At 46.1% G+C, this 19,043-nt stretch overlaps 1 long non-coding RNA gene across 1 annotated transcript; it reads right to left on the bottom strand.

Moving 5' to 3' along the window:
- Window positions 1-295: 295 nt before the first annotated feature.
- Window positions 296-18,228, bottom strand: LOC115479350. Its single transcript, XR_003943663.1, has 3 exons — window positions 18,218-18,228; window positions 15,157-15,158; window positions 296-398 (listed from the first exon to the last, which is right to left on the bottom strand). It is a non-coding gene; the product is annotated as an uncharacterized LOC115479350 (long non-coding RNA).
- Between the last annotated feature and the right edge of the window lie 815 nt (window positions 18,229-19,043).

Raw genomic sequence — 19,043 nt, 5'->3', positions numbered from 1 at the left:
CCTTCGTTCGTTCCATGCTCCCTCTGCCCTGGAACAGGTTAACCTGTTCCGGGGCAGAGGGAGCATGGAACGAACGATGGACAGGCGCGCGTGGCACCCCCCCCCCCCAGCGACGTGCACCCGGGGGGGCGTTCTTTCACGGGGGGTGTCCTTTCGCCGGGGGGGGGGGTTGTGCTGCATCTGGGGGGTGCTGCACCTGGGGGGCGGAGGGTGGGGCGCATCGGCAATTCACCCCGGGTGTCAGCCCCCCTAGGAACGCCACTGAGGTGACCAAACAGATAGAAAAGGTGATGGTGAAAGCTAGAAGGATACTTGGGTGCATAGGGAGAGGAATGGCCAGTAGGAAAAAGGAGGTGATGATGCCCCTCTATAAGGCTCTGGTGAGAGCTCATTTAGGACTCCTAAGCAGCAGCAGTAATTCCCAAGTGGCAAATGCAACAAAGCCCATAGGAACTGAATGGGCTTCATCGCATTTGCTGCACCGGGAATCACTACTACGGCTTAGTAAAAGGAGCCCTTACAATATTGAGTACAATTTTGGAGACCTCTCCTTCAAAAAGATATAAACAGGATGGAGCCAGTCCAGAGGGCAGCTACTAAAATGGTCAGTGATCTTCATCATAAAGCGTATGGGGACAGACTTAAAGAACTCGATATGTATACTTTGGAAGAAAGGCAGGAAAGGGGAGATATGATAAAGACATTTAAATACCTATGTGGCATAGATGCACAAGAGGCGAGTCTCTTTCAATTAAAAGGCATCTCTGGAACAAGGGGGCAAGGCATGAAGGTGAAAGGGGATAGACTCAGAAGTAACCTGAGGAAATAGTTCTTCACGGAAAGGGTGGTGAATTCGTGAGGATGAGAACAGTATCTGAATTCAAGAGAGCCTCCATTGTATACAAATAGATCTCATGCATATTCATTGGGGAAATCCTGAAAACCTGACCAGGTTGTGGCTCTCAAAAGCCTAGGATGCCCACCCCTGAACTAGACAGAGCTTTACCTGACACCAAGAGAGATGAAAATGAGCAAAAGTGCTGCTTATCCAATTTATTTATATTTATTCATTGGTTCCATATACTCTTGTATTTATGGATTACTAATTAAATTATTTAGTTATACTAGGCTTACTTTTCTGAAGTAGGCTGTGAAAACTGTAAGGCTGCTTATAGCTATTCTGCATGCTGTTTTAGATTCTTTAATTTGTAATTTTTCAATTTGAATTTTGTATTTCTTTTTTTATATATCTATATTTGTATTTTCCTACAACACAATCTTGTAAAAATCCAGACACAACAGGACCTTTTCATTAGTTAATTTTTCAGGGCTGCATGTTGATTAAAATTTGTAATCGTGATTAATTGCACAATTAAAGATATGTTATTTATTTACACACACACACCTGCCCCCTGTTAAAAGGCCGCGCGGCAATGCCGACACAGTCCATTCAAAGTGAATGGGCTGTGCCAGCACTGCCGCACGGCTTTGTAAACAGGGGGGTTAATTTTTCCCCGACTGCAGCTCCTTGTGACTCTGGGCAATGGAGGGTTAAGTAACTTGCCCAGAGTTACAATGAGCTGCAGTGGGGGAAATAATTAATGATTAATCACAATTAAATGTTAATAAAAATGCAGCCCTAAGAAGGAATCTGGCATCTAGTATAAAGAAATGTCAGTGAGTGCAGCAAATAAATATAAGGAAGGCACAAGAATCAAAAGATGGTTAGCAAAGTTTATTCAGTGCCATTTCACACCAGCTGGTTCCAGTAACAAAGAACAACATGTTAAGCACTGAAGGCAAACATGGGAGCCATTATCATCATACAGTAGACAATTTAAGAACAAAAGAGCAGAAAGTGCAACTGGCAGCAGTGGTACTTATTAGCTACTAAAAGAAAATGGGCTGCTAGACTTAAACATCAAGTTAGCACCATAATGTGGAGGTAGCTTGGCCGGCAATTGCACAAGAAAAGAGAGTATCAAAGTGAATGACAGCCTGAAAAGTAAACCAACATTATCTGAGGAAGCAAGAGGAAATTAAATAAGGCCTTTGAAAAGGAACATCTTATCCATAGCCATTCCAGTACCCGTGAGCAAGTTCATAACTGAAAGAGAGATCTTACTGTGGTAGTGTTGTTTCAATAATGGGCATGTCCTGCGAGAAGAGATAAGCAAGCTGCGGATTCTCAGAACTGTAACACTGAGGAGGTTAATATAGTGCATTGAACACAAACCTCTTCCTGACACCGCACAGTAGGCCACAAAAATTCAGTGTAGGGCCAGGGATCAGCACAATGGGCAGATGTTGCACAATCCTAATGAGAGATGGCCTATAGCTTAGTGTCGTCTTAGTGATGAGATGGATAGCTCTGTCACTTATTCACAATGCTGTTGTGCAGATAATGCATAGAGTGAGGAAAACTGTGCACCAAGAATCATGTAGAAATATAAGGCCTCTTTTATCAAGCCGCACTAGCGGCTCCCAGTGTGGTAATGCCAACAAATGAAGACTGAACTAGGCCTTGTTCTGCCTTCTAGAGGCTATCTGTTAAGGCTATGGCAGAAAGTTCAAGTTTTAAAACTGAGGGGAAAAGGGCATAGAGACTAGTTAATTATTTTTTTAAATTCTATCTTTATCGATAGCCTACAATTCTTCTTTTAAACCCCAATCTTTAAGTTACCAAAGCACAGAGCAAACCAATGCTCACTTACCCAAAGGAATACCCTCTTCTCTCAGAACTTCTCAGAAATATCTCTCAGAATAAGTGTTCCCCTGAAGCACATGGTTGCATGAAACACTGTCAGTGTTGGTACATTTTTATGTATATGATTCCTTTCAACTACCAGCAAAGATTAGTTTTAATGTTATGTGCATATGCAAAAATAGCAAAATATATATTGATTAAAACAGATTTTATGCTGCTTATTCCAGAAAAAAGTAGTAGATTTTCCCAAGTTCATCTTAATAATGGCTTATGGACTTTTCCTTTTTAAAACCCTGCTAAGCTAACTGCTTTTACCATAGTCTCAGGCAACGAATTGATTTGATTTGATTTGATTGGAATATGACAAACACATTGGTCTTGACTAATGATTACTTTTTAAAGAAAAACTAATATGAAGAAAAGTCTTAGGGCTCCTATTACTAAGGTACGCTAATAGATTTAGCACATGCTAACTATTAGCGCATGCTAAATGCTAAGAAGTTCATTTTATTCCTATGGGCTTCTTAGCATTTAGTGTGTACTAAATCCATTATCACACCTTAGTAAAAGGAGCTCTTAATGACTATCCTAATGTATGATGGTCCCATTTTTATCAAAGCAAATTTTAGGCATCTTTCCCTAGGAGATCACATAGAGGGGCATAATCGAACAGAAACACCTATCTCCATGGGCGTTTATCTCCAAGAACAGGTCCGTGAAGGGGCGGGCCGAACCGTATTTTTGAAAAAATGGACGTTTTTGAGCTAGGCGTTTGTTTTTTTTAGCGATAATGGAAACCAAAAAACGCCCAGCTCAAAAACGTCCTAATCCGAGCCATTTGGTCGTGGGAGGGGCCAGATTCGTAGTGCAGTTGGAAACGCCCAAAATCCGTTTTTGATTATACCGATTTGGGCGCCTTTGGCAGAAAAACGCCCATCTCCCGATTTGGGTCGAAATATAGGCGTTTTTCTCTTTCGATTATAAACTGGATAGTAAATTTAGATCAAATCAGAGAAAATATTTCTTCACTCAATGTGTAATTACACTCTGCAATTCGTTGCCTGAGACTATGGTAAAAGCAGTTAGCTTAGCAGGGTTTTAAAAAGGAAAAGTCCATAAGCCATTATTAAGATGAACTTGGGAAAATCTACTACTTTTTTCTGGAATAAGCAGCATAAAATCTGTTTTAATCTTCTGGTATATTGTCAGGCACTTGTGACTTGGATTGGCCACTGTTGGAAACAGAATACTGGGCTTGATGGACCTCTGGTCTGTCCCAGTATTGCAAGGCTTACGTTCTTATGCAGTTGTTGTCTGGAAGGCTGGTTGTTTGTTGTTTTAAAGTGAACTGTTTGAGTTGCATCTGATCTCCAACAGGATCTGCATGCTAGGAGGTAAGTGGTGACATGTCCATGGGGGAAATAGCCACAGAGTGGTGTAAGGATGTAGTATAAAAAGCCTTAGCTAGAGGAGTTAAGTGTTCTTCTTGCCCTACCACTCAGGTGTTAGGCAAGCTTGAAGAGAGCTTTTGCAGCTGGTTTGTGCTACAGTTTCCAGGGAGAAGAATCAAAGAAGGTCCCTGCATCCAAGTGAGGGCTGGAGGTGTTATTTGCTAGGCTCACTGTTGTGGGGATTGGAGGTGAATGTTCCCAAATCCACCGTAAAGAAATAATTTCTTAGTTGGGGTTAGATGGGTGAATTCCAAGACCATTCTGAGTGAAAGTTACAAGTGAAAAGAAGGGATAGGATTGTTTGTGTCTTACGAACTCAAAAAGAACAGAATTGATGAAAGAACCAAAAGACAATGATGGTGAAGAGAACAAGTAAAAGTTCTAGAAACCTGTGGAACTAAGGAACAACTCCAGAGGTAAAACTGATTGATACCCCCAGTCCATGAAGTTAGAGAAGAGTTAAAGATAGGCCATCTCTAAGGGTTTTGAGACATGATTTTGTATTATCCCTTTATGATTTTTTGGTCCTTTTATCTGAAGAAGCATCTACATAAATTAGTTTTCATCATAACTGGCCTGAACGGAACAAGGACTAGTCCTTAGTGAGCTGCAAAGGAAAGGGGATTGTGGGAATCCTGCAGAACCTGCAGATATGGAAGAAGTTGCCACAGGATTCCCGCAGGAGTGCACATACATTTTAATGTGTGCTGCCAAAAAGGGGCGTGACCATGGGCTTGGAGTGAGCAGGCCATGAGTATTCCAAAAATCTAAATGCAAGGTTATAGAATACACTTGCTCTATGCCTAACTTAGGTGCCAGTATTACCACAAGTTTTACTTGGCATAAATGGATGCACCTAGAGTTTGGTGAAGGCATTGCCGCTAGGCATATTCTATAAACCCGCTAGTCATATTCTATAAACTGTGCCTAAATCTAGGTGTGGTTTTACAGAATACACCTAGGCAGAAATATTTTTGGTGCCAATTTTTCAGGTGCCATATACTGTATAGTCCTTTATGTGTTTTTTTATGTATTTGTGAAGGTTACAGCAGTGTGTCCCCAAATGATGGGGTCAGCTGTCAATCACATTGAGCCTGCAAATAGGTGGGAAAATGTGAGATACAAATGCAACAAATAAATAAATCTCCCCAAGTGGGATACAGCATTTTAAAGGTTTTCAATGACATTTTTACTTTCACTTTATTTTAAACTGTTTCTGGTGGTTGTGGAAGTGGTGTAGTTTTTTCTATTTTGGGTTTTTAGCCTTCTGAAGGCTTCTATGAGGGGGACTTTGGCTTTTTGATCCTTTATGGACAGTTTCTCTGAGCAGCACTTTTATTTTGAGGTAGATTTTTTTGTTTTTTTTTTAGGGGGGGTTGCTATAAAGTATATTTTATCCATGGTTTGCTGCACTGAGGCTGGAACTATTTAGCACAGTGATTTTTAAATATTTTCTGCAGTCTGTTATTTGACAACTACTGGCACACAAACTGCAAGCCCACCACAATAAAAATTGGTGCACTTGTGGAAAGCTGTTAACACGCTAAGCTGCATGTTAAATGCTTAATGCCCTTTAGTAATAGGGCCTCTACGTGCACTTTTTTGGGTTAATTTTATTAAAGCCTTTATGTGTGCATATAACAGGTTTATAGAACAAGAAAAGTTCATAAAACTACACTCTTGTGGGTCCTTTTACCGAGCTGCGGGAAAAGGGGCCCTACGCTAGCAGCAGAGGCCGTTTTTTCCATGCTTCAGGGCCCTTTTTACCACAACGGGTAAAAATCCCCCAAACAAACATGGCCATGTGGTAAGAGAACTCTTTACCGCATGGTCATGCGGTGGGAAGCCTTTACTGCCACCCACTGAGGTGGCGATAAGGGCTCCTGCAGTAACCCAGTGGTAATTTGTGATGATGCCCGATTACCGTCAGGTTACCACCATGTAACCTATTTCGGGGGGTTTCTTTCTCCCCCAGAAATGGGGTGTGTTCGGGGCGGAACTATTCCCGGCGGCCATGTTGTGCCAGTGGTAGTCCTGATTTAACATGACCAAGACTGAGCTTCTTATGTTTCCCCCTAAACCAACCTCTCCTCCTCACCCATTCTCTATTTCTGTGGATAACACTCCCATCCTTCCTGTCTCATCAGCTCGTAACCTTGGGGTCATCTTTGACTCCTTCCTCTCCTTCTCTGCACATATTCAACAGACTGCTAAAACCTGTCGTTTCTTTCTCTATAATATCACCAAAATTTGCCCTTTCCTTTCTGAGCACACTACCAGAACCCTCATCCACACTCTTATCACCTCTCGCTTAGACTATTGCAACTTGCTTCTCACAGGTCTCCCACTTAGCCATCTCTCTCCTCTTTAATCTGTTCAAAATTCTGCTGCACAACTAATATTCCGCCAGTGTCGTTATGCTCATATTAGCCCTCTCCTAAAGTCACTTCATTGGCTTCCTATTCATTTCCGCATACAGTTCAAGCTCCTCTTGTTGACCTATAAGTGCATTCATTCTACAGCTCCTCAGTACCTCTCCACTCTCATCTCTCCCTACATTCCTCCCCAGGAACTCCGTTCTCTGGGTAAATCTCTCTTATCTGCACCCTTCTCCTCCACTGCTAACTCCAGAATCCGTTCCTTTTATCTTACTGCACCTTATGCCTGGAATAGACCTCCTGAGCTGGTACGTCAAGCTCCATCTCTGGCTGTCTTCAAATCTAAGCTAAAAGCCCACCTTTTTGATGCTGCTTTTAACTCCTAACCCTTATTCACTTGTTCAGAACCCTTATTTTATCATCCTCACTTTAATATTCCCTTATCCCTTGTTTGTCCTGTTTGTCTGTCCTAATTAGATTGTAAGCTCTGTCGAGCAGGGACTGTCTCTTCATGTTCAAGTGTACAGCGCTGCTTACGTCTAGTAGCGCTATAGAAATAAGTAGTAGTAGTAGTAGATGGGATTCAGTGTCTGGGATTCCCTGCATTTGATTGGTTATTAGGACTTCAGAGAAAGACATCTAAAAATAGGTTTTGAAAATACTGATTTGGACGTTTTTGTGAGTTAAATGTCCAAATGCAGACTTACGTCACTTTTTGGACATTTTTCTCTTTTGAAAATGAGCCTGATAGTAACCTATGGAATTTTGTAAATCTAAGCGCTTTGAAAATATGACATGTCTTTCAAAAAGCAGGCTAGCAATAAGTGTTCTCTTTTCCTTTCAGCCTAGATAACCTGTTATAAATTACCCTCCAAAAGGGCAGTAAAATAATGTCATGTTTCTGTTTCTTATTTTGGAAGTTTGGACTCATCATCCTCTTTTGCTGCAGCACTCTGGCTGAAAATGTATGGAAATATTTATTAATTTTGCCCCGTTTTACAATTTTTTCTCTGGACTTTTGTTCATTGTGTCCCTCCCCCCCACCCCCCCAAGGCATTTCCCTCTTGCTCTGAAATGTTGTGTACCTGAAATACTGTATCCAGCTGATCCTCAGACTTCCTCAGTTATTCATTTTGGGGCTTCGAAACCTGACAACTGTAAAACCTAGACATTTTCATTTCAATGAACTGCATTAATGGATGCCATACAACAAACAAAGCAGCCATTGTTCTCAGGGACAAATTAACTTGAGAGCTATGGGAGAGGAGTCAATGAAGTATAAAAGTAATATTCTCTGAACATCAAATCTAGTTTTGGTATTTTGAAAGGTTTTAGAGGAATTTGAGCATGGCTAGCTTCATGACATTAAAATACCTGTCTAATCACCTGCCTTTCTAATGTAAGTCTAAGAATTTTAATCTGTATAAACAGAACAAAAAGGCATTATTTGACCTACACTCAGTTAAAATGAATGCTGTTCTGTGGTGAATGTTCATAGGCCTAAAGTGCTTCTCAGTCATACCTTTCAGAAGCCTCTTATTTTCTTTTTCCTAATTCTGAGCCTTTCGGGTCATGAAGGCACTGGTACTGACAACCCTTCTCTTGTGTATTTATTTTTATTTCTAGTCTGGATCTGAAAGCCTAAAAAAGAAGAGGGAAAATGGGATGCAAGAAGCGGAGTCACCGAGAAATCTAATCCTGCCTCTGCCCCTATTCTGGCAAATCCTTTTATCTCTCTGTGCTTCAGCAGATGCAATTCTATTTGGATAATAATCGGCAGCATTCATAGCGTTTCTCTTTACTCCTTCTAGTCCTCTATGCAGTGTGCAAGCTGCTAAAGGATGCATGGTCATTCATACAGTAACTGACACTTTTAGGGGAAAATGCTGTGTGGTTGCTGGTTACCAAAGCTGACAGTAACAAAGCTGGAGCCTAGTAGAGATATTTTATGCACATCATTATGGGATCAGACATAAAGAAGTTTACCTTTGAGAAAGAGATATTAAGGTATCTCTTTCTCATTAATTTCATTGACTTGCATTGATCATTTCACTTTACTATTATACAGTGTGGAGTTCTACTGGTCCTGCAAAAAATAGATTTGTTTGCTGTGACACCTTTTGTTTGGTGATTCGGAGAATAATCCAAAGTTGTTGTGAAACATGACTTTTCCAAACCTCGGTATGAAGCAAAAAGCTACATCCTGAATTATTTTGGTTTAAGAGTTCTCACATCATACAAAGATCCCAGTAATGTTTGAAATGTTGTTGTCATAGCTTTAGTCTGTCACATCTAACTGGTTAGGTCCTGGTTCCTCCTGCACTCCACCCAAGCTTCGCCCACAGACCACCCTTACACTTACCAGACAGTACAGGGGCAATCTGTGGTGATATTCCCAGGGGGAACAAGAAGGAAGGAAAATAAAGAAAGGTGATTGCCCCATGTGGTGCAGGAGGAAGGGAAGAGAGAGCGAGAGATGCTGGACTACATTGGGGATGGGGGAAATGATAGAACAGATTATATTGGGTTGAGAGGGAAGAAGTTGGATACAGGAAGGAATAGAGTCACAGAGGGGAAACGCTGGCATGGGTGGAGCATAGTGTCTAGGTACATGGACTACTACTACTACTATTTAATATTTCTAAAGTGCTAACAGGGTTGCGCAGCGCTGTACAATTAACAAAGAAGGACAGTCCCTGCTCAAAGGAGCTTACAATCTAAAGGACAAAAAGTGCAGTCAATCAAGATTGAGGCAGTCTAGATTTCCTGGATAGAGGTACAATGGTTAGGTGCCGAAAGTGACATTGAAGAGGTGGGCTTTGAGCAAGGATTTGAAGATGGGTAGGGACGGGGCTTGGCGTATGGGCTCAGGGAATTTATTCCAAGCATAGGGTGAGGCGAGGCAGAAAGGGCGGAGTCTGGAATTGTCGGTGGTGGAGAAGGGTACTGAAAAGAGGGATTTGTCCTGTGAGCGGAGGTTACAGGGAGGAGCGTAAGGGGAGATGAGGGTAGAGAGGTAGTGAGGGGCTGCAGATTGAGTGCATTTGTAGGTTAGTAGGAGAAGCTTGAACTGTATGCGGTACCTGATCGGAAGCCAGTGAAGTGACTTGAGGAGAGGGGTGATATGAGCATATCGGTCTAGGCGGAAGATAAGACGCACAGCAGAGTTCTGAATGGATTGAAGGGGGCTAGATGGTTAAGTGGGAGGCCAGTGTGGAGTAGGTTGTAGTAGTCAAGGCGAGAGGTAATGAGAGAGTGGATGAGAGTTTGGGTGGTGTGCTCAGAGAGGAAAGGGCGAATTTTGCTGATGTTATAGAGAAAGAAGCGACAGGTCTTGGCTGTCTGCTGGATATGGGCAGAGAAGGAGAGGGAGGAGTCGAAGATGACTCCGAGGTTGCGGGCAGATGAGACGGGGAGGATGAGGGTGTTATCGACTGAAATAGAGAGTGGAGGGAGAGGAGAAGTGGGTTCGAGTGGAAAGACAATGAGCTCGGTCTTGGCCATGTTCAGTTTCAGGTGGCGGTTGGACATCCAGGCAGCAATGTCGGATAAGCAGGCCGATACTTTGGCCTGGGTTTCCACAGTGATGTCTGGTGTGGAGAGATAAAGCTGGGTGTCGTCAGCATAAAGATGATATTGGAAACCATGAGATGAGATCAGGGAGCCCAGGGAAGAGGTGTAGATTGAAAAAAGAAGGGGTCCAAGGATAGATCCCTGAGGAACTCCAACAGAGAGTGGGATGGGGGTGGAGGAAGATCAATGAGAATGTACTCTGAAGGTACGGTGGGAGAGATAAGAGGAGAACCAGGAGAGGACAGGGCCCTGGAACCCAAATGAGGATAGTGTAGCAAGAAGTAAATTATGATTGACAGTGTCAAAAGCGGCGGATAGGTCGAGGAGGATGAGGATGGAGTAGTGACCTTTGGATTTGGCAAGGAACAGGCCATTACAGACTTTAGTGAGTGCCGTTTCTGTCAAGTGTAGAGGGCGAAAACCGGATTGAAGCGGATCGAGGATGGCATGAGAGGAGAGAAAATCCAGGCAGCGGCTGTGAACGGCGCGTTCAAATATCTTGGAGAGGAAGGGTAGGAGGGAGATGGGGCGGTAGTTGGAAGGGCAGGTAGGGTCTAGTGATGGTTTTTTGAGGAGTTGTGTGACTACAGCATGTTTGAAGGAGTCAGGGGCAGTTGCAGTGGAGCGAGAGAGGTTGAGGATATGACAGATGAGGGGGTGACAGTAGGAGGGATGGTGTTTAGTAAGTTAGTGGGGATGGGATCAGAGGAACAGGTGGTGCATTTCGAGGAGGAAAGAAGGTGGGCGGTTTCCTCCTCGGTGATATCAGGAAAAGAGGAGAAGGAGGCCTGGGTTGGTTGATTGAGGGAGTGGGTTAAAGGGTGAAGAGGAAGAGGTGGCGTGAGGTCGCGAGCAGCGGAGGCGAGGCGATCGATGTGAGGCTGTGCGCCGCGAGACCGCGCATCCACGTGGCAGCTGCTCGTCCCTCGCCTCTGCTACCTGCTAACCGGAGCAGCGTGGGCCAGGAGACCAAGGTCGAGCGAGGCGGCGGATGATCGGCGAGGTGGGGGCGAGGCAGCGAGTGATCGGCGCCTGGAGTGCTGCTACTCGATTGCAGCTCTGTCCCTTTGGCGTGAGGAGCCAGGCGACCTGGGGCAACTGACCCACAGGCCCTGATGGTGATCCTTCTGAGAGGAACTTGGGGAGCCAGGCGACCTAGGCAACCAATCCCTAGGCCCTGGTGTTGATCCTCTCCTCCTCAGACCCGTTCTCCTGCCTTCGTGATCCCTGCCGGCTCTAATCCTTGCCTTGCCCTGCCGCCAGCTTGCTCTGGTCCTTCGGCTCTGGCCTGTTCCAGTCCACTGCTCTGCTCTCCTCTTCTTCTGCTCCTCTGCTTCTGCTCCTGCTTCTCTCAATCTGTCTGTTCCGGCTTGCTCTGGTCCTGCTGCTCCGCTGTCTTCTGCTCCAACTCGTCCAGCTTATCTGTTCCAGCTTGTTCCTGACCCTCTGTCCAGCCAGTCCCAGTCTGTTCCGGTTTGTCCCAGCTTGTTCCAGTCCATCTGTTCCAGCTTGTTCCAGTCCGTCTGTTCCAGCGTGTCCAAACCCTACTGCTCCACTGTCTTCTGCTTGTTCCAGCTTGTTCCAGTCCGCCCGCTCCAGCCTCCTTGCTTTCTGATCCAGCCTGATCCAGCTTCTCCCTGCTCGTTCCAGCTTCTCCAGCTGTTCCAGCCCGCCTAATCCAGCTTGCTCCAGCCCGCCTGATCCAGCTCCCCCTGCTCGTCCCAGTCCATCTGCTCCAGCCTCCGTCGGATCCAGCTCTTCCTGCTCGTCCCAGTTCATCTGCTCCAGCCTCCGTCGGATCCAGCTCTTCCTGCTCGTCCCAGTTCATCTCCTCCAGCCTCCGTCGGATCCAGCTCTTCCTGCTCCTGCCGTTCCAGCCCACCTAATCCAGCTTGCTCCAGTTAGCCTGATCCAGCTCTCCAGCCATCTGCTCCTGCTGTTCCAGTCCGCCTAATCCTGCTCACTCCAGTCAGCCTGATCCAGCTTCTCCAGCTTCCCCTTGCTCATTCCAGTCCATCTGCACCAGCTTGTTCCAGCCCGCCTGATCCAGCTTCCAGTCCATCTGCACCAGCTTGCTCCACCCCACCTGATCCAGCTTATCTTGCTCGTTCCAGTCCATCTACACCAGCTTGTTCCAGCCCGCCTGATCAGCTTCTCCCTGCCTGCTGCCTGCCTCAGCTGTTCCAGCCCGTTTGATTGAATTTATCCCAGCCCACCTGATTCAGCCTGCCTGCTCACTCACTCCCTACCTCTCTCACTACCTATGGCCCCCATTCACATTCTATTCCTCGCCCTATCCCTCCCTAATCTCTTCCCCCTCCCTCCGCTGTATTCCACACAAACCCACTACCCATCCCCCGTCCTGCTCACTACTGCAATACCCTACCTACCCCCATCCCCCACCACCTCACCATCCCTTCTGTCCTCCTCCTCCTTCTTAGCTCTCAACCTCCAACACCTCCTTCCTGCCATGAACCCTTCCCCATTCCTCCTCAGCGCATCCCGCCTTCGGCGCCTTCGTCGCCCTACCTTCCCCACCCTTCTCCGCTCACTCTTGCTCCTTCTCCTGCTTTCTGCGGGAGACATCAATCCCAACCCAGGTCCACCACACATGTCCTCATCCTCGTCCTCGTCTCATCTATGCAAACGTTCCCGCGATATCTCCAATCTCATCTCCATTCCCCTCCTCCCCCCTTCCTCCCTCCCCTTCTCGTGTGCCCTGTGGAATGCCCACTCAATCTGCAACAAACTTACCTTCACCCATGATCTCTTCATCTCCCATTCCCTCCATCTTCTCGCCCTAACCGAAACCTGGCTCACCCCCGACGACTCTGCCTCAGTCGCAGCCCTCTGCCACGGAGGCTACCTTCTCTCCCATTCGCCCCGCACAGCCAGCCGCGGTGGCGGCGTTGGCCTACTACTTTCGCCCTCCTGTAGTTTTCAACCCCTCATCTTACCACAGTCTCACTGCTTCTCATCCTTTGAAGTCCATTCCATCCGTCTATTCTACCCGCTACCACTCCGAGTTGCAGTCATCTACCGCCCCCCTGATAAGTCCCTCCCTTCCTTCCTGACTGACTTCGATGCCTGGCTCTCCGTTTTTCTTGAGCCCTCTTCCCCATCCCTCATTCTTGGTGACTTCAACATACACACTGATAACCCATCCGACTCATACACTTCTCAATTCCTCACCCTAACCTCCTCCTTCAACCTCCAACTGAGCTCCACCACCCCTACTCACAAATCTGGTCACTGTCTTGATCTCGTCCTCTCTTCTACCTGCTCGCCCTCTAATCACTGCGTCTCTGCTCTTCCCATCTCTGACCATCACCTGATCACATTCACACTTCATCACCCTCCTCCTCAGTCCCGCCCATCACTAACCACTACCTCCAGGAATCTCCAGGCTGTTAACCCCCCCCCCCCCCCCCACCTTATCCGCTACAATCTCTGCTCTCCTCCCATCCATCACGTCTTCTGAGTCTGTTGACAAGGCTGTTTCCAATTACAATGCCACTCTCTCCTCCGCCCTAGACACCCTTGCACCATCTGTTTCCCGTCCCACAAGGCGCACTAATCCCCAGCCCTGGCTTAACCCCTGCACCCGTTACCTTCGCTCCTGCTCCCGATTGGCTGAACGCCTATGGAGGAAATCTCGCACCCATACTGACTTCATTCACTACAAATTCATGCTATCCTCCTTCCAGTCCTCCCTATTCCTCGCCAAACAGGATTACTACACTCATTTGACTAATTCCCTCAGCTCTAACCCTCGTCGTCTCTTCGCCACCCTCAACTCCCTCCTCAAAGTGCCCTCCGCTCCCACCCACCCCCCTCACTCTCTCCTCAATCACTGGCTGACTACTTCCACTACAAGCTCCAGAAGATCAACCTCGAATTCACCACTAAACCTTCTCCTCCTCCTCATCCTATCACCCACACCCTCAACCAATCAACCCAGGCCTCCTTCTCCTCTTTTCCTGATATCACCGAAGAGGAAACCGCCCATCTTCTCTCCTCCTCGAAATCCACCACCTGATTCTCAGACCCCATCCCCACCAACCTACTTATCACCATCTCTCCTACTATCACCCCCTCCCATCTGTCATATCCTCAACCTCTCTCTCTCCACCGCAACTGTCCCTGACACCTTCAAGCATGCTGTTGTCACACCTCTCCTCAAAAAAACCCTCACTTGACCCTACCAGTCCCTCCAACTACCGCCCCATCTCCCTCCTACCCTTCCTCTCCAAAATACTTGAACGCGCCATTCACAGCCGTTGCATTGATTTTCTCGCCTCTCATACCATCCTCGAACCGCTTCAATCTGGCTTTCGCCCACTTCACTCGACAGAAACGGCACTATCCAAAGTCTGTAATGACCTGTTCCTCGCCAAATCCAAAGGTCATTACTCCATCCTCATTCTCCTTGACCTATCCGCCGCTTTTGACACTGTCAATCACAACTTACTTCTTGACACACTGTCCTCTTTTGGGTTCCAGGGCTCTGTCCTCTCATGGTTCTTCCTCCACCCCTATCCCGCTCTCTGTTGGAGTCCCTCAGGGTTCCGTCCTTGGACCCCTTCTTTTCTCTATTTACACCTCTTCCCTGGGCTCCCTGATCTTGTCTCATGGCTTCCAGTATCATCTTTATGCTGACGACACCCAGCTCTATCTCTCCACACCTGACATCACTGCGGAAACCCAGGCCAAAGTATCGGCCTGCTTATCCGACATTGCTGCCTGGATGTCCAACCGCCACCTGAAACTGAACATGGCCAAGACCGAACTTCTTGTCTTCCCACCCAAACCCACTTCTCCTCTACCTCCACTCTCTATTTCGGTTGATAACACCCTCATCGTCCCCGTCTCATCTGCCCGCAACCTTGGAGTCATCTTCGACTCCTCCCTCTCCTTCTCTGCGCATATCCAGCAGATAGCCAAGACCTGTCGCTTCTTCATCTATAACATTAGCAAAATCCGCCCTTTCCTCTCTGAGCACACCACCCGTACTCTCATCCACTCTCTCGTTACCTCTCGCCTTGACTACTGCAACCTACTCCTCACTGGTCTCCCACTTAGCCACCTATCCCCCCTTCAATCCGTTCAGAACTCTGCTGCACATTTTATCTTCCGCCTGAACTGATACACTCATGTCACCCCTCTCCTCAGGTCGCTTCAGTGGCTTCCGATCAGATACCACATTCAATTCAAGCTTCTGCTACTCACCTACAAATGTACTCGATCTGCAGCCCCTCCTTACCTCTCAACCCTCATCTCCCCTTACGTTCCTACCCGTAACCTCCACTCTCAAGACAAATCCCTCCTTTCAGAACCCTTCTCCACCACCGCCAATTCCAGGCTCCGCCCTTTCTGCCTTGCCTCACCCCACGTGTGGAACAAACTCCCCGTGCACATATGCCAAGCCCCCTCCCTGCCCATCTTCAAATCTCTGCTTAAAGCCCACCTCTTCAATGTCGCCTTCGGCACCTAACCTCTACACAGGAAATCTAGACTGCCCCAGCTTGACATTTGTTCTTTAGATTGTAAGCTCCTTTGAACAGGGACCGTCCTTCTTCGTTATTATGTACAGCACTGCGTAACACTAGTAGCGCTCTATAAATGTCAAGTAGTAGTAGTAGTAAGAGGTGGCTTGGTAGTGAATTTGAAGTTGATCTTCTGCACCTTGTCGCGGAAGTAGTCAGCCAGTGATTGAGGAGAGAGTGGGGGGGGGTGGGAGCAGAGGGCACTTTGAGGAGGGAGTTAAGGGTGGCGAAGAGACAACAAGGGTTGGAGCCGAGAGAATTAGTCAATTGAGTGTAATAGTCCTGTTTGGCAAGGAATAGGGAGGACTGGAAGAAGGATAGCATGAATTTGTAATGAATGAAGTCGCTATGGGTGCGAGATTTCCTCCAGAGGCGTTCAGCAGATCGGGTGCAGGAGCGAAGGTATCGGATGCAAGGGATCAGCCAGGGCTGGGGATTAGTACGCCTTGTGGGACAGGAGATGGATGGTGCAAGGGTGTCCAGAGCAGAGGAGAGAGTGGCATTGTAAGTAGAGACAGCCTTGTCGACAGACTCAGAGGACATGATGGACGGGAGGAGATTAGAGATACTAGAGGATAAGGTGGGAGGGTCAACAGCCTGGAGATTCCTGGAAGTAGTGGTTAGTGTTGGGCGGGACTGAGGGGGAGGGTGATGAAGTGTGAAGGTGATCAGGTGATGATATGAGAGAGGAAGAGCAGAGGCGCAGAAATTGGAGGGTGAGCAGGTAGAGGAGAGGATGAGATCAAGACAATGGCCAGTTTGGTGAGTAAGGGTGGTGGAGCTCAGCTGGAGGTTGAAGGAGGATGTTAGAGTGAGGAACTGAGAAGCGTAAGAGTCGGATGGGTCGTCAGCATGTATATTAAAGTCTCCAAGAATGAGGGACGGAGATGAGGGTTCAAGAAAAACAGAGAGCCAGGCATCGAAGTCAGTAAGGAAGGAAGAGGGGGACTTGTATCAGGGGGGCAGTAAATGACTGCAACTCTGAGTGGGTGATACTGGATGGGGAGGGGATAGGGACAGAAGAGCAATGCTCGACAGGGGAAGCATATAGAGATAGATGAACAATGCTGTACATGGGGGATGTAGACACAGAGAGAGATTATGCTGAACATGGCAGGAGTATAAGGATGGGGCACAGAGTTGATGCTGAATATAGAGTAGCTGGGATAGGAACACAGAGGGGTGATGCTGGACACAGGAGGAATGGGTACACAGGAGGTAGGTTAGGACAGATGGGGATTATGCTAGACATAGGAGTGATAGTGACATAGGGCTGATGCTGGATACAGAGAGAATAGGAACACAGAGGGATGATGCTGGACACAGGTGAGAGGGATAATGATGGGCACTGGGCAAAGGATATGGACTCAGGGTGGGACACATACAGTAAACATAAATACAGAGAATTACGCCCCCCCCCCCCAAACAAAACCTATAATTAGCTTGAAAAATGAACACCTAAGTGTACAATTTATAATACGTATTTAAACAATTTATAAACACCTAAGAAGCCTTAAGTAAAAGCCACACATAGACAAACCATCTAGAATGAAGACAGGAGCATTATGATACAAATATTTATTAAACATCTAACAAGCTTTAATAAAATGGCAGAAAAAGTAGTATTTTCTATGGAATTTAAAATTCAGGGACAAAGGTCATCATATGAACCTATGAGGAAGGGGGGGGGGAATATGAAAAAATATCCCCTTTCACTCAGAAAACATAACAACATACTGGACCAGACCAAAGGTCCATTGATCCCAGTCACAGGCACCTGGTAGGATCACAAAGAGTAGATCCATTCCATCTAGCTCACTCCCAGGGTAGACACCTTAACCAAATTTCCAGCAAAAGTGATAGGAGTCAAAACAGTAGAAGAATTAAGCATACATGAGAGAGATACAAATGGACCTTAGTAACAAGAGAGGGGAGGCAGAAGACCACAGATTAAGGTCTGTGATTGCACCATAAGCAAGCAGAAACAGGCAGACTGTGTGAACCAAGCAGACCTTTCTGTCAATATCCTTCTTAGATTCTATTTTTCTGGAATGTTCTTATTGAAAAGGAAAACATCAGTCCTAAATTGTGGTTGCAATAGGATTTAACAAAACCTGAACAAACAAAGACTGGGTTAAGTTGAAACATTACTCCATCAACGGGAATCAATAAGAGCAAGCTTACATTAAGTTAATTAAAGGATGAAACTGAGAAAATAAATCCTGGACATGCTCTTTAAGAAAGATGTGACCAAGCAGTTCACTAGATTTCACCCTATTGTACTCTGTAAGGCAAGTGATATATTTTCATTGGAATTTAAAAGCCTTGCAGTTTGCAGACTGAGCTAAGTAGAGAGGCTGGCCTTTTTTTTTTCTTTTAATACATGAGCAAACATCATCACCATAAATCTTTCTTAATATCCAATGGCACACAGTTGATCAGTGTATGTGTTCTGTGCGTTGTTTTCAATAAACCTGCTATGCTCAATCTCTTGTGGTGGCTGTAAGAGTCTACCCTGTAACAGCAATCAGTTTTTTTATAACTCTCCAAGAACATCTTCACCCGTTTACAATATTTCTTGTTGCCGGTGGCAACATTAGGATAGCCAGCTGCCTTTTTCAGCCAGGGGAGAGGGTCCCCTTCAAAACTACGAGCTGTGACAGACCTAGGGTGGCCCCCTCAATGCTGCATTGGACGTGCAGAATCACTACTTCCCCTCATGGGTAGACTTTTGGTAGGGGGGGGGTTGGGGGCAGCTGCAGATGTCTGCTGTGTCTCTTGGGGAAACCTGCCCCTTCTTGCATTCATGTACTGGCTCTGTACAATACATGTCTTTAATTCAATCAACATTAATTGCAACATTTCACTGTAGAAATATTTTCCACGTAAAGGCAGTCTGTATATCAGCTATATTATTTACTGAGTATGCCGTCCTAAGGCCAGATTTTCTAAAGGGGTTTTTTTCCCCCCATTTTCCATCTATAGGATATAAACCTTGGATGGACTATTCCCTTATGTGTTCCGCTAAATTTGTCTTTGAATATTTGTTATTGTCCTATTTCTTTTGTTTCATATCCTTGTCCCCTCCTCTTTTTGTTAATACTTTAATTTGTTGTTGTTGGTTAGTGTGTTACAAGCCTGCTTAGTTCAATAATGTTCCTCACCATGATGGTTTCTCAAATGTACAGGTTATAAATTCTAAAAATAAATAAATAAACTTAACGCCCTTTAACGGGTGTTACAGAGCACTAATGCAGGTTGCAGTATGTAATGCAGCATTATTTAGGTTAGCCAGTGGTGCACAGATGCAAGTAAAATGGCTCATTACTAAGGGCCCCTTTTACAAAGTGGCAGTAACCCCAACGCAAGCTTATGCTCACTAAACAGG

The sequence above is a fragment of the Microcaecilia unicolor genome, chromosome 10 (assembly GCF_901765095.1).
Source record: "Microcaecilia unicolor chromosome 10, aMicUni1.1, whole genome shotgun sequence".
Taxonomy (NCBI): Eukaryota; Metazoa; Chordata; class Amphibia; order Gymnophiona; family Siphonopidae; genus Microcaecilia; species Microcaecilia unicolor.
This window is presented reverse-complemented; position numbering and strand designations above follow the sequence as displayed.